Raw genomic sequence first — 15,494 nt, forward strand, 5'->3', positions numbered from 1 at the left:
TCACTTCCTCACCATTATCCTGAACCCTCAGACTCGCCAGGCCAAACAAGGTACAGGCACCGGGCTGGCTGAGAAAGGCCTCACCATCCATCCACCATCATATCTACCTCTATCCAAGATTTTTTAATTTAACTAATACAACAGTTATATATGTACATTATATATATAGATTAGCTTAAAATAAAATAAACAACAGAGGACATTTTTCTTTATTTAAGCACCATGATTACATACATGATTCTAGTTGGGTTTTAGTCACAAAAAGAATACCTCCCCCCCCCCCCCGTCACCAGTGCAACCTTCCCACCAACAAAGCCCCCCATCTTCCTCCTTCCCCACCCCCTGCCTGTATTCCAGACAGGTATTCTACTTCATTCACTCATTAAGATTGTTATCATGATAGTTCATGTAGCCATCTCTCTAACTAAACTCACCACTCTATGTAGTGAGCCAGTCTTCTAGTCCTCATCTCTGTTATCTCTGGGCATTATTACAATAATGTCTTTTGTTTTTCTTAAAATCTATAGATAAATGAAACTGTTCTGTGTCTCTCTCCCTCTGACTTATTTCACTCAGCATGATAGATTCCATATTATATCCATGTATAGGATATACATGGATGTATGTAGTGGCACAAGTGGTAGAGTGTTTGCCTTGCTGCAAACTAACCTAGGATGGATCGTGGTTCAGTCCTCCTGCGTCCCATATGGTCCCCCAAGCCAGGAGCGATTTCTGAGTGCAGACCCTGAGCATCACCAGATGTGGCCCCAAAACAAAATAAAACAAAACAAAACAAAACAAAATTTCATAACTTTATCTCTCCTAACAGCTGCATAATATTCCAATTTGTATATGTACCACCGTTTTTTTAGCCATTCATCTGTTGAAGGGCATCTTGGTTGTTTCCAGAGTCTAGATATTGTAAATAGTGCTGCAATGAACATAGGTGTGAGGAAGTCATTTTTGTATTGTGTCTTTGTGTTCCTAGGATATTTTCCTAGGAGTGGAATAGCTGGATCATATGGGAGCTCAATTTCTAGTCTTCTGAGGAATCTCTATATTGTTTTCCATAAAGTCTGGACTGAATGGCATTCCCACCAGCAGTAAATGAGATTACCTTTCTTTCGACATCCCCACCAGCACTGATTGTTCTTGTTCTTTGTGATGTGTGCCAGTCTGTGTGGTGTGAGATGGTATTTCATTGTTGTTTGTATTTGCATCTCCCTGATGATTAGTGATGTGGAGCATTTTTTCATGTGCCTTTTGGCTATTTGTATTTCTTCTTTGAGAAATTGTTCATTTCTTTCCCCCATTTTTTGATGGGATTAGATTTTTTTTATGTTCTGTCAACATCTTGCATAATTTTTATATTAACCCCTTATCTGATATGTATTGTGTAAATAGTTTCTTCCGTTCAGTGGGTGACTTTTGTATCCTACGCACTATTTCCTTTGAGGTGCAGAAGCTTCTCAGCTTAATATAGTCCCATCAGTTTATCACAGCTTCCACTTGTTTGGAGAGTGCTTTTTCCTCCTTGAAGATGCATTTAGTCTCAATGTCATGGAGTGTTTTAGCTACTTGTTGTTTTATAGACCTTATGGTTTCGGGCCTGATATCAAGGTCTTTAATTTATTTGAATTTGATCTTTATGCATTATGTTAGATGAAGGTCTGAGCTCACATTTTTACAAATGTCTAAATAGTTGTGCCAATACCACTTGTTGAAGAGGCTTTCCTTGCTCCATTTTGCATTTCTTGCAACAGACTATATTTAAGGTACTTTTAACAAAAGAACATTCAAAAAAGTGGCATAGCCATACTGGTAGACAAGGAAAAGAACAAAATAGAGCTCAAATAATCCCAAACAGATATGTGTACTAGAAAAGTACACAAGAAAGATGTTTGTACTTTCAGAAAGACATAAAGGCAATTCAATGAATAAAAATCCAGACTTCAAGAAATGATACTTTGGGGACAGGACAATAGAACAGCAGGGAGGGACTTTGTTTTGCATGCAGATGACCACAGTTCAATCTCTGGCATTCCATATAATCCTCCTACCTGACAGGAGTAATTTCTGAGTATAGTAGAAATAGAAGTAGCCTCTGAGTACCACAGGGTGTGGTGGAAAGAAGAAAAGAAAGAAAAGAAAGAAAGAAAGAAAGAAAGAAAGAAAGAAAGAAAGAAAGAAAGAAAGAAAGAAAGAAAGAAAGAAAGAAAGAAAGAAAGAAAGAAAGAAAGAAAGAAAGAAAGAAAGAAAGAAAGAAAGAAAGAAAGAAAGAAAGAGAAGAAAGAAGAAAAGAAGAAAAGAGGATGAGAGTAAAAAAGAAGACAACAAAAGAATGGAGTCACCTGTGAAAAAACAATAACTAATATTTCATGAAAAATAAAAAAATTAACATAAAATGGACTAAAATATAAAACTAAAACCTATGAAATACCTGGAATAAAAGATAATAAAAACTTTGAATTAGATCAATATTTTATATATAATACTAAAAAGATGATTGTGATAGGAAAATTAGGTGAGTTGGGTTTTCTTAAAATTAAAGATCTTAGTTCTTTAAAATACATTGTTAAAATTATGAAAAAAAGTCATAGGCAAGAAGAAAATATTTGAAGCCACATATGAACATGGAATTTTTATCCAGAATAAAGTAAAAATCCTAAAAAAATTTATTAAGGAAGAAAACCTAAACAACTCGATTTTAGTTTTTCAATTTTTTATTTTTTGTTTTTTTAGGGGCCATACTCAGCAGTATTCATTGCTTATTCCTGGCTCTGTATGTAGTCAGGAACCACTCATGGAAATGCTAGGGACCATATGAGGTAACAGGGATCAAATGTTTGCCATGTGCAAGACAAAAACCCTCTCTGGCCCCAACCCAATTTAAGCTCTCAGGTCTCAAAACTCAGTTTTAAAATAGGCAATATCTACATATTCTTGATTTTATACATATGTAATACCACTGCAAACACTCACAATTGTATTTATCAGTTAGAATGCAATAGAATATAATCTATTCTAACTGCTATCAGTTAGAATGCACTAAATAAATGGACAAGACCTGTCCTCTCCTTTCTCTTTCCTCTGGCATTCTCTATGATGAATGCCCATTACCTCTCACCCATCAACTCTAGTATCCCCCTAATGTTCTCTCTACCCTGAAGATTATCCCACATGATCAATTCTCCAAACAACAGGTAGTAGCAAAATCATTCACAGATATAAAAATGAAGAAATGGGAGGTAGCATAATGAGTTGAGCATATACTCTTGACTATGATACTGACTTTGCATAATTCTAAACCCCAGCAGATGAAGCCTTGATGGCCCCCAACACATTTGAGGCTAAGCAATACTGTATAACTAGATCAAGTGTCTCTGAAAGGACACCCCCACTGGATATATGATTTACAATACTATTTATAAAATAATGTAAAAATAACTAAGTTCTACGCTGAGTTCCTCCCACATGGTTAATTTATTTTTCTAGCTCCTCTACTTTTCAACAAACTATTAAACTTTCTTTTTAAAAAAAAGTTTATAGATCGAATCATACCAATCTCCTTCTGTGAATCTATCAATGCTTCCCAAACTGCTTTTAGCATTTCACCAAACTGACTTCATCTCTTATACTAAGCCTTTTCTCTTATAGCAGACTCCTTACCTACTGTTATCTTATCACCAGACAGGTCTTTTGTTTGTCAAATGTGCCCAGTTTATCTCTGATTTATCATCATGTGATAGCTTCTTCATTTCTCTAAAGAATTCTTTCAGACCACACATGGTTATTTCTGACTAGGCCTTAACCCAAATGACCCTAAATCAAAGAGAAAATCCATTGGCTTGATATATTCAGATAGATGCTGTATTGTTCATTACACTATTTTCTCCCTTTGTAGTCTGAATCATCTTCTTGTACCTACCTTCCCTAAATGTATGCTGTAGACAAGAACTGGACTGTTACTTTGCTTGCAACATTTAATCAACGAAACGAAACAGAATTTGGCCCATATTTTCATGATGTTGGCTAGATAAGAGCATTCCAGTGAGAAGACACTTCATTGAGAAATCTCTAAACTTTTTAATTTTCTTCAAAATTCATGGTTTTCAAAGCTAAGTTTACTAAGAATAGGAGGCAAGGGGTGGTTTGGGGGAAACTCTGAGACAATTGTGGAAAGAAACAGACTCTGGTGTAGGTTGTGGTTTTGAAATATTAAATGCATAAAGCTGTAAACTGTATCATTAACAAATATTATTGTAAATCATGATATTTCAACTAAAAAAATTTTTTTTAATTCCATGTTCTCTAGGAATGACCCCTGAGCAGAGACAGAGGTATCCTCTATGTAAGTAGCTCTGGGTGTGAACTTAACCCACCCCCTACATACAAAAAGACCAAACTACAGATCCTTCCATTACTGTTTTGTGTTTATATTGTGCTCAACAATTGTAACTTTCTGATTCCTTAAAACACCAATACAGAGTTAGGGATGAGAGTGAGTGACCCTAAGTTTCAAATTTTGCCTCAGATACATCTCGCAGGGGTCCTCAAACTTTTTAAACAGGGGGTCAGTTCACTGTTCCTCAGACCATTGGAGGGTCTAACTATAGTAAAAACAAAACTTATGAACGAATTCTTATGCACACTGCATATATCTTACTTTGCAATGAAGAAACAAAACAAACACAAATACAATATGTGGCCCGCGGGCCATAGTTTGAGGACCACTGTAAGAGTATCCAAGAATCCTTAACTTTTCCTGGCATTAGAGTTGTAGAAACTTATATTATCCTAAGAAGCTTGATGATTATAGAAAAGCACAAAATATAGGTATAAATTTTCTCTCATTTTTTAGTTTGTAAACTTTTATTGTAAGCTAATTACAGATTCCTATGTAGAGAAACAAAAAATATGGAACGCTTCATGAATTTGCGTTTCATCCTTGGGCCATGCTAATCTTCTCTGTATCATTCCAATTTTAGTATATGTGCTGCCAAAGCGAGCACTGAATTTTCTCTTTTATAATAGTCTGACCCCCACAATTAATAAGGCCTATTGCTTAATATATTCATGACATAAATGGATAGATTAATTCTGCTTACAGAATTAATATATTAATTATTATATTAATCTATAAGTATGTATAGGTGGTCTTGATTTATAGTTTCTCCCAGTACTGATTTGTACGGTTTAAATAGCTTAATCTCTGTGTCTGTACTGTTTATAATGGGAAGAAAAGATCAGTCTGACTCTAGCACAGTCCCTGGTATATATAATTAAGTGTTCAATAAATGGTAATAGCAGTGTCAATAATATTTATGATGATTAATATTATTAGAAATGCCTGACACTTTTTAACTTTTAGATTGAATTTAAAATATTTTTAGGCTTTGAATATAAAATGTGTGGGCTTGGAAATGTAAGGTATGCAAAAAAAAAGTGTATTCGGCTTGCATTTTACAATTTTCACATTAAAAGGAAGAAGGGAAAGCCAAAGATACATTTCAAACTTAATGTCTCCAGCAGGAGATAAGTAAAGCATGTCTTTCCCTATTGCTGCCATTCCTGAAGTTCCTCTTCCTTTATTTTTTGAAGAAAGTTGTACCTGGGGTGAAAGATTATTCAGTATATTGGAGTTTTCTAGAACAAGATGAAGGCAAAGAGGAGATTGCAGAGGGAACTTGATGCTCAGGCAGTGAGTGTGTGTAGGAGGAGAGCAATCTTCTCCCCTGAAGCTGACCTGAGTATAGCATTGTTCATCTCTGTGCCAGGGAAGATGCTAGTAAGCCTGAACCCCACCCCCAACCCCCAAAAGCTTTCTCATGGCAGAAGAAGAAAGGGAAGCTGTCAGTTTCAAGAGCCAAACACAGGAGACTCAAGTTACATGAGACCTGGGAAGAAAAAGGCAACAGAAGAGCTGGAACCCAATCAGAATTTTTTTTTGCTTTTGCTTTCTTTCTCTTGCCAAAGCCCCTATTGGGCATGGAGAGAGAGAGGAAAGGAGAAGGGTTGTATGACACAAAAGAGACTGTTTAGAGCTGATGCCAACTTGGTACCTTACAATTACAGAGTGGCAGGGGAGGAGGTGGATTAGAGTCTCTCCAGATCTCAGTAGATGAGTGAAAATGATCCATTCAAAGCCGTTTTCTGATAGCACCGCTTTAAGAGTCAATGCTAGAGACGTTTTGTTGGTTTTTTCCCCCTGCATTTGTGAATAGGGGATAAAAAATAACTGATAGAAAGTAAAAGAAGATTTTTAAGAAGTCAGAACAGTGTTGTGGGTTTAAAAACAAACAAAACAAAACAAAACAAAACAAAAACCTGTCATTTAATGGCTCCTAGGGAGTTTTTCTTAAGGAAGAAACTATTTCTAAGTGGCAGGTGTCTCTGGTGTGCCCCAGTGGAGCAGTATATAAAAACACAGTGCAATCAGAAGATAAGAAACTTGCCTGCCTCAGGAAGCTCAAAAACAAGAAAAGGCAGGCATGGAGAGAGGTACAGAAAAGGGCAGAGAAAACTGGAGACTGGTGGTGGGAAATATGAAGACTGGTGAAGGAATGGGGGAATGGGTGTTCGTGTGTGTGTGTGTGTGTGTGTGTGTGTGTGTGTGTGTGTGTGTGTGTGTGTGTGTGTGTGGTTTTTGGGTCACACCCGGCAGTGCTCAGGTGTTATTCCTGGCTCCAGGCTCAGAAATTGCTCCTGGCAGGCATGGGGGACCATATGGGACACCGGGATTCGAACCGATGATCTCCTGCATGAAAGGCAAACGCCTTACCTCCATGATATCTCTCCGGCCCCAGGAATGGGTGTTCTTTGGTAGCCTACCCCACCCTTTGGCAGATGGAATACCATAGAGCAAATGCTCCTGGGATTCTCCTTGAGGCAAAAACTTCGGGGACACCTCTCCAGACATGGGAAGGACAGCACAAAGAGGCTCGTTATCTCTCCATGACTAGTGGTTACTCTCAGACTTTACTCTGGGCAGTCCCTTCACCCTCACAGCAAGGTCTGGTTAAGGAAGATTACCCATCAACCTCTTTTTTTTATTTAAACTTTTTTAAATTTTAAAACTGTGATTTACCAAGTTATTTATAAAACAATTGTTTCAGTCTGTTCATATGCCAGTTCTGCCACTGGTGTAACCTTCCCTTCACCAGTGCCCCCAATTTCCCACCACAACCATAGGGTGTCTACTGGCAGACATAAACAAATTTATTTCCCAATGTTTGTTAGAACACAAAAACAAATGGAATTATCAAAACTTAGATCAATAAAGGTCAATTTGGTATTTTTTAGTTTAAAGTTTTTTTAAATAAATCTTTATTTAAGCACCATGATTACAAGCATGTTTGTAGTTGGGTTTTAGTCATAAACAGAATACCTTCCTTCACCAGTGCAACATTCCCACCACCAATACCTCCTTTCTCCGCCCACCTCTGCCTGTATTCGCAATAGGCAATCTACTTCTTTAACATTGTCATGCTAGTTGTTAGTGTAGTTATTTCCCTAACAGCATTCAACACTCTTTGTGGTGTGCTTCAAATTGTGATCCAGTCCTTCCTGCCCCTCTAGTCTTAACTCTATTGTCTCTGGTTCTTATTGCACTAATGGCTTTGATTTTTCTTAAAAACCATTGATGAGTGAGACTATTCTGTGTCTATCTCTCTCCCTCTGACTTATTTCACTCAACATAATAGATTCCATGTACATCCACGTAAAGAAAAATTTTATGACTTCATCTTTCCTGGCAGCTGCATAATATTCCATTGTGTATATGTACCACAAATTCTTTTTTTTTTTTTTTGTTTTTGGGCCACACCCTGTGACGCTCAGGGGTTACTCCTGGCTATGCGCTCAGAAGTTGCTCCTGGCTTCTTGGGGGACCATATGGGACGCCAGGGATCGAACCGCGGTCCGTCCTAGGCTAGCGCAGGCAAGGCAGGCACCTTACCTCCAGCGCCACCGCCCGGCCCCTGTACCACAAATTCTTTAGCCATTCATCTGTTGAGGGGCGTCTTGGTTGTTTCCAGAGTCTGGCTATTGTAAATAGTGCTGCAATGAATATAGGTATGAGGAAGGGATTTTTTAATTGTATTTTTGTGTTCCTAGGGTATATCCCTAGGAGTGGAATAGCTGGATCAGATGGGAGCTCAATTTCCAATTTTTAAAGGAATCTCCATATTGTTTTCCATAAAGACTGGACTAGATGGCATTCCCACCAGCAGTGAATAAGAGTTCCTTTCTCTCCACATCCCCACCAGCATTGATTGTTCTTGTTCTTTGTGATGTGTGCCCATCAACCTTACATTGCCCTTTTTATTGCCCAGTATTGCTTCTGAGACATTACTAAGTCCCAATGTTTATGCCTATCTATTCCCTAGCGCCTCACTTCTCCCTAACTATTCTTCTGCTATGTCCCTAGCCTGTCATCCTGCATATATCCCAGTTCCTCTTGCCCTATATAAGTAATTTTAGAATGAAATAAAGTGGCTCTGGTCATCGAGGTTCTTTCCTGTTCTTTGTTTGTCATCAGCAGGGGAATATCTTTGGTCCTGAATGCTCCAGGAGGACAGAAGTTTACTCTTGCTGGCAGATTGAGTCAACAATGGTGTTGGACATTGTATAACTGAAACTCAATCATGAACCACTTTATAACTGTGGATCTCATGGTGATTTAATAAAAATTATTTATTAATCAAATAAAATAAACTTAATTAGAAAATGAATAGCATGACAGAATGCAAATGCACATGGCAGAGCATGAACATTGAGAAATTTGGAGATATATAGACATGAATATATTATTATATACAAACAGATATATAATTCATACAGAATATATGCAATTTTAATATTTTATATTGTAATTGATGTAACATACTATTAATGTTGCAGTTTTTGGATTGCAGTCACTGCACATTTACAATTTTGTGCTTTCTCTTCTGTCCTTAATGTCATTTCTTTTTTTTTTTTTTTTTTTTTTTTTTTTGGTTTTTGGGCCACACCCGTTTGATGCTCAGGGGTTACTCCTGGCTATGTGCTCAGAAATCGCCCCTGGCTTGGGGGGACCATATGGGACGCCGGGGGATCGAACCGCGGTCCTTCCTTGGCTAGCGCTTGCAAGGCAGACACCTTACCTCCAGCGCCACCTACCCGGCCCCCTTAATGTCATTTCTAATCCTACTCTTTCTTCTCCATCCCCAAAACTTACAGACACTACTTTATAACCTCAGTTCTACAGTCATAGTACAATGATTTGTTTTCATTTGATACTATTCTTTATTTTTTTGTTTTTTTTTATATTCCATATATAAGTAAATTCGTTAGCATCTGTCTTCCTTCTGACTTAAGGTGTTTAATATGACCCCATTTGGTCATGAAAGTTGTAGCAAAAAATAAGAATCCATCTTTTCTTATTACTGATTAATCTTCAGCTATATAAATAAACACAGTTTATCTGTCACTGGACATTTAAATTATTTCCAGATCTTAGCTATTTTAAAAGCTATTATAAATAGCGAACCTGTCACTGCAATGAATATAGGTAGTATATATCTTTGTAAGTAAAGGTTTTTGTGGTTTTGGGAGAGAGGAAAATAGTGGAATAACTGTATCATATGTGAGTTCTATTTTAATTTTTTGAGAAGTTTCTCTAATATTTTCCACAAATACTGATCCAGTCAATATACCCACCAATACTGAATAAGGGTTCCCTCTTTATTGTATCCCTGACAATGCAGTTCTTTTTTGACATAGGCCATTCTCCCTAGTATGAGATGATAACACAGTATCATTTTGATTTGCACATTTCTGATAATAAGTGATGATGAACATTTTATTGTGTGCCTCTTGACCATTTTTATATCTTTTTTAGAAAAGTGTCTATCCACCATTTTCCATTTTTAATAGAGGTTGGTTTTTTTTCTTTGTTGTTGAGCTTTGTATTTTCTATATTTTGGATATCAGTTGACTAATGTTGAAATATTTTCTCCCTTTCAGTAGGGTTTTAGCTATAAAATTCTTCCACAGTGTCAAAGTGTTTTAGTTTGATGTAGCTCTATTAATTTATTTTTCCTTATGCCTTTGCTTTAGCTGCCAGTAAAGTTAAAACAAATGGTTAATATCATGAAGAGTTTAGCCTATATTTTCCTCATTGTATTTTAGGTTCAAGGCTAAAAATTGAGATCCTTACTTCATTTTGAATTGAATTTTTGTGTGTAGTGTAGCATGGCTATCCTGAATTTTTTTCATCTTCCTTCCTTCCTTCCTTCCTTCCTTCCTTCCTTCCTTCCTTCCTTCCTTCCTTCCTTCCTTCCTTCCTTCCTTTTCCTTTTTTTCTCTGCCTTCCTTACTTCTAGGGTTACACAATGTGGCTCTCCAATTTTCAAAACATCATTCATTGAAAATATTTTTGTTGCATTGTATCTGGCCATCTCAGATTCTATTCTGAACATGATCTATGTTCCCTCACGCCTTGACAAGCATGATTTCTGAGTACAGAGATATGTGTAAACTATGAGTAATGACAGCCAAAAATCTAGTAACTAAAGGACCTTTGAGACTCAGAGATGTGTATGGAAAACTGTTAGAAAGACCTCCCAAACATCTCTACTTACGGAGAAACTTAGATTTGAAGAGGAAAATCCTCTGTATAAGTGAGAGCTGAGGGATCAGTGAGATAATACAGGGGCACTTACCTTCTATGAGATGAATACTAATTTGATCTCTGAAGTTTCCTATGGTCTCCTGAGCACTACCAGGAGGAATCTCTGTTCCCAGAGCCAGCAGCAAGACCTGAGCACTGCCTAGTGTTGCCCAAGTTCTCCCTCCATAAAAGATCCGAATAAAGTCTATTTTCTCTAGTTTTTCTTTTCTAGTCTTTAGATACCACAGACAACCTAATGGGGAAAGTGCTAGCACCAGAAACTGGGCAGAATTTAAAACACAAAAGATAGAAATATTTCTTTCTAATTATAGACTAGCCCCAAGAAAATAGGAAGAATGTCTATTGGGATATATAAAGATAGATAGATAGATAGATAGATATGCTTTTTTTTTTAACCAGAAGCATATTGTGAGAAGAGCAAGACAGAGTGTAGAAATTATATCACAGCTTGCTAGTCAAAAGACAAAAAAAATTTTTCTATATTTTGACTGACACATAGTAGAGATCTGGAAAAAATGTTCTATACTAATTCAAATACTTATCTTATGGTTAAAATATGAATCTAATTCCAAACAATATGCTAGAAAAGACATATACAGTAACCTGAATCTGTAGGCGGTAGAGTTTTTGAAAAAGTAAAACTGAGTGATATAAAAATATTGATTATTTCATTAGCTAAATATAAAATATAATAGATCTTAAAATAACCAATTAGCAAAAAAACCTCACTAAGATAAATAAACTAAAATTATATATTTACTTGATAGAAAAAATTGTTCGCAAGTTGATAGGTAGAACAACAGAAGCATTTAATCTAAATAATGGAAAGAATAAATGGGCAGGGAGGGAATGAACAGAAGTACAATTAAGAATTCTACCACATAGATCATTAGAATTTCAGAATATCACAACCAAATGATAAAATAATGAGATGCATAGGAAGGAAAATAAATATTTGATGCTAATATATTTCAATATGATTTTAGTATATATTCCAGGAAGATCAAGTCTACCCATACATTTATAAAGTTGTGTGCATTCCTTTGAAAGTAGAAAGATATTAATTTTGAGTAGTCTATAGATGTGAAGCAAATATCTTTCAACCTGTCACTACAAACTGTACAAAGATTTGACTAAAGGCTAAGACGAAAGCTAAAATAAAATGATGAAAGAATTCTAATAATCAAAAGTTTGTAAAATTATAATATACAATAAAAGTAGAGGATATAAATAAAACAAAATAGAAAGCTAAATCAAAATATAATTATATTAAATATAAAGAAATTTAAATGTATAATTCTAAAAGCATATATTATCAAAATGTTAGTCGAACTAAATGTTTTCTACAAAAAAACTCACTTTAGGTATTATGATCTAACAAGATTACAGGTAAAAATTAAGGAAAAGAAGTGTTACATAAACATTAACCAAAATAAATCTGGAGGTATCGGTTAAAATTAAATAAAGAAGGATTACTGTCAAAAATAATTGGGTAGTAAGAGGCACATTATAAAAGATAAAAGCATAAATTAACCAAGAAGACATAACAATTCTAAATGTGACTACATTAACAATGAAGACTTAGGAAGCATGAAAGCAAGCCACTTGGAAGGGTGGGGTGGAGGAAGTAGACAGCAAAAGGAACACTACAACAATGAAAGAGTTAAGTGTTCAAGAGGAAGTGAGGGGCCTGAATGGTTATGCATAAAAGTATTACACATGAAGCCCTATTGGAGAAAGTACTATAAACCATAGTGCCAAATTTTTTTTCAAAAAAGTGTCACTCATAAGTATAATGGAAAATAGGTGGGAAGGAACCTTGATTGATTGATTACATTGATTGAGGATAATAGACATTGATGAAGGAATTGGTGTTGAAATATTTTATTCCTGAAACCCAATTGTGGATGACATTGTAATTATTGGTGAATTAATACACAACTAGTTAGAAATTTTAGCATTTCTGTATTGGTAATCATTAAAAACAAGCAGGAAAATTAGCTGATCTATACAAGAACCAAACATTTTCAAAAGACAAAACTACATCAAACAACAAAATGTTCATTCTTTTAAAACACCTATAGATAACTGACTAAAATATATCATAGATCATACAGACAAATATTAAGTATATCAAAGTATTGAGGTCATATGAAGTGTATTATATGATCAGAATAAAATTAAAATAGAAATAAATAATGAATGGTAGCAGAAAATAGTCCAACATCTAAAAGTTTAAAAAAACACTTTCTAAATAATGTAAGGTAAATATTAAGAAAAATTTCTAAATTATTTGAATTTAAAAGACTGAAATAAAATATGCCCCCCAAAATGTTGTTTGGGGCTGTAACCAGTGGTTCTCAGGCTTTACTCTTAGTTTTTGTGCTGAGATTACTCCTTTTTTTTTCATTTTTTTAAATTTATTTAAACACCTTAATTACATACATGATTGTGTTTGGGTTTCAGTCATGTAAAGAACACCACCCATCACCAGTGCAACATTCCCACCACCACTGAGATTACTCCTAATTGTGCTTAAGGAACTATTGTCTGGGAGACTGAACTGAGATTGACTACCTGTAAAGCAATTGTCTTAACCTTTGTACAATCTCTGACATCAATTTTTCAAAAGTTTAAAGAATTAAACTTTAAAGAGTACAGGTGGGGGTGGGGTGGGATGGAGGGAGATTTGGGACATTGGTGGTGGGAATATTGCATTGGTGAATGGGGGTGTTCTTTATATGACCGAAACCTAATCACAATCATATTTGTAATCAAGATGTTTAAATAAAGATACTAATAAAAAAATAAATATCTATATATATGCATAGTACATGGAAAAAAAGAATTAGTTAATACAGAACAAAATTTTATGGTAAAAAGTAAGAAAATAGTCAATTCAATAGTTTATGCTTCCACCATATGAAATAAAAAAAGGTGAGCAAAATAAAGCCAAAGCAAGCATAAAAAGAAAACAAATATATTAGAAATGAATGAAATTAAAAATAAAAGCAAGACTCACTTGGTTTGGAGGAATAATGATGATTATTTGAAAGGTGTAAAAAATTGGTATTATTCTAATAATATAGGCATAAAAAAGAGAAATGTAATAAATTCCTAAGATGAATAAAAGATGGACTATAACTTAAAAATCACAGATTTTAAAAGATGAAGAGAAGGGATATTTTCAGACTCACTTATGCCACTAATCATACCCTTACACCAAAACTAGATATGTTGTAAAAGAAAAGTGAACTATAAGCCAAAATCAAATACAGTCATGCACCAAAAAAAAAATTACATCATAGCAAATGGGGTTAATCTCAAGAATGTAAAGCTAATTTAACTTATGAGAATGATTTAAAATCTATCATAGTAAGAAGGGAGAGAAAAAGATATAAATCTATACAGATAAAAAGAAATAACATTCTGCCAGGTGTGGTCCAAAACCAATACATAAATAAATAAATATATTTAAAATAAAAATAAAATAGTTTAATTAATATCTTTATTTAAACACCTTGATTACAAACATGACTGCTGTTGGGTTTCAGTCATGTAAAGAACACACCCCCTTCACCAGTGCAACATTCCCATCACCAATGTCCCAAATCTCCCTCCTCCCCACCCCACCCCTTCTGTGCTTTCTACTTCCCTCATTCATTCACAGTGTTAGGATAGTTCTCAATGTAGTTATTTCTCTAACTGCACTCACCACTCTTTGTGGTGAGCTTCATGTAGTAAGCTAGAACTTCCAGCCCTCTTCTTTTTTGTCTCTGAAAATTATTACAAGAATTTCTTTTATTTTTCTTAAAACCCATAGATGAGTGAGACTATTCTGCGTCTATCACTCTCCCTCTAACTTATTTCACTCAGCATAATAGATTCCATGTACATCCATGTATAGGAAAATGTCATGACTTCATCTCTCCTGGCGGCTGCGATAATATTCCATTATGTATATGTACCACAGTTTCTTTAGCCATTCGTCTGTTGAGGGGCATCTTGGTTGTTTCCAGAGTTCGGCTATTGCAAATATAAGATATAAATAATAAAATAATATAATATTGTTATAATATTATATACCATTATATAATATTATATATAATTATATATAATATATACTAAAATATTTATAAATAAAAATAAAATATTTTTAAAAAAGAAAATCAATAGAGAAAGAACCCATTATTCATTATTCAACAAATGATATTGGAAAAAATACAAATATCAAAGTAATACTGTAATGTTGGTTCATCTGAATCTCTGGCCTTATACAAAATTTAATTAGTTTTAGAAGCAGACTGGTAATTGGGAAGCAAATGGGGGTTGTAGTGTGTGTGGGTTGTTGCAGAGGGGGCAACAGAGAAGGTATGAAGGTGAGTAGACACTAGTGAAAGACATGATGTTGAAATACTATGAAACAAATCATTAATAAATTTGTAATTTCACTGTAACTAATTTTAAAAATTGAGTTACTTTTGGATAGTTGATTAAAATGTAAAATATATAACTATTAAACAAGAAAAATTAGAAAAAACCATAGTAAAATATTTACTACTCGGACATTGATAGAGTTCATAAATACACAAAGTACAATTCATAGCAAAATTTACAGAAACACTATATTTCTTCAAAGGTAAAAACTTTGAGTCTGCAAGAAAATATTGTTAATTATTGTTATAAAATGGGATAAGGTGGTTGAGAAATATGTTCTTCTACTGACCAAACATCAACAAGCCACTAGCTAACAGTTCGATTTTCAGAATTTTGTAATGTGATTTAAAAATTTTTGGACATGGCAGTGCTTAATGAAAGAAGC

At 34.7% G+C, this 15,494-nt stretch overlaps 1 pseudogene; it reads right to left on the minus strand.

The window, feature by feature from the left end:
- Positions 1-4,911: 4,911 nt before the first annotated feature.
- LOC126029149 (uncharacterized) lies at positions 4,912-5,012 on the minus strand (annotated as a pseudogene).
- Between the last annotated feature and the right edge of the window lie 10,482 nt (positions 5,013-15,494).

This window comes from Suncus etruscus, chromosome 14 (assembly GCF_024139225.1).
Source record: "Suncus etruscus isolate mSunEtr1 chromosome 14, mSunEtr1.pri.cur, whole genome shotgun sequence".
Taxonomy (NCBI): domain Eukaryota; kingdom Metazoa; phylum Chordata; class Mammalia; order Eulipotyphla; family Soricidae; genus Suncus; species Suncus etruscus.